The following is a 1274-nucleotide window of genomic DNA, read 5'->3' as shown; positions in this document are numbered from 1 at the left end:
GGGGCGCACGGCCACCGCGCCGGCGGCACCCCGCACGGCAAGCGTGGGGCATGGGGCCGACCTCGGCAATGACCTGCTCCTCTTAACATTCAAACAGAGCCGTGGCGTCACACGCATCTCATCTCAAAATAAAATAAATGAACGCTGCAAACATATTTATTTTTACTTTAAGTCAAAGTTACTCACAGCCGTTGCATCTCTCAATGCTCTCCGCAAACTAAGTACAAAATGACACAATTTATTATTCATTGTAGAAAATAGCACATTAACTGCAAAAATAATTCAAGATAACACCTGGTTTCAATCATCGTAAAAAAGAATTTTTCTGCGGGAAATGTGGAAACGTCTAAGACCCGCCTCCGAAATGGTTAAGTGACATCAAAATTACATTTTTTGATAATGATGTGATTACGCTCATAGCTTTATGTACGATAGTTATAGAAAAAGTTTAGTCATCATCATCAAATTCTTTAGGATTTTGTTTCCAACACAACATAATACACATTTGGTGCATTTCCCTGACAACATAATCCCTGCGCCTGCAATAGTCGTTAATAACGACGAGGCAATTTAAACTTTACACTGAAAATGTATGCAAAAGTGTATTTTAACTGCAGCTTTAGATTTTAAACGACTATTTACAAAGGTCTCACTGTGAAATCCGTATTAAGCGAAAAAATACACGAAATCCCAGCGCGTAAATTCGGTTAAAGTATTGGGCAGAATTAAACCTGCTCCCCCTCCGCGCCCCCCGCCCCCGCCCCCGCGCCCGCCGCTCCCCGGCGCGGTCGCTCTCATTAATATGTTAAAGCCCTCCGAAAACGGTCCATTGGCGACGCAATCTGCAGCATCCGCTCCGCAGACAAATAGCACCAATTAAAACTAGATTGTTGTTATTTAGCGGACCGCGTGCGCTCACATACTTGTTTAAATTAAATGTAAACTTTTGCGCTTTGTCAGCGGCACAGCAACAGCAACGCGTCTGCGGGCTGCTTGCGTTTTGTCACATTGTGTCCCTGGGGGATTAAATATGTAAAGCCATGGCCTAGGTTTTCCCTCGAGTTGCCAAGTTTACGGTCTTGAATTAAATAAACCTAGAAGTTCGGTTAATGATAATGGCCGCAGAGCGGGCGTCGAGGGAAATCTGGAAAACTTTACGCGGTTTTACGACGCTTAGACGTTACAATATTCAGAGTTTTATGTGGTTGTCGCCACACCTCCCTTGATTTATGATATCCGCCTTGTTGTGCTATCAAAATACGAGGACTCTTATT

This window comes from Papilio polytes, unplaced genomic scaffold (genome assembly GCF_000836215.1).
Source record: "Papilio polytes unplaced genomic scaffold, Ppol_1.0 DF822289.1, whole genome shotgun sequence".
NCBI lineage: Eukaryota > Metazoa > Arthropoda > Insecta > Lepidoptera > Papilionidae > Papilio > Papilio polytes.
The sequence above is the reverse complement of the archived record's forward strand: the minus strand, read 5'-3'. Positions refer to the sequence as shown.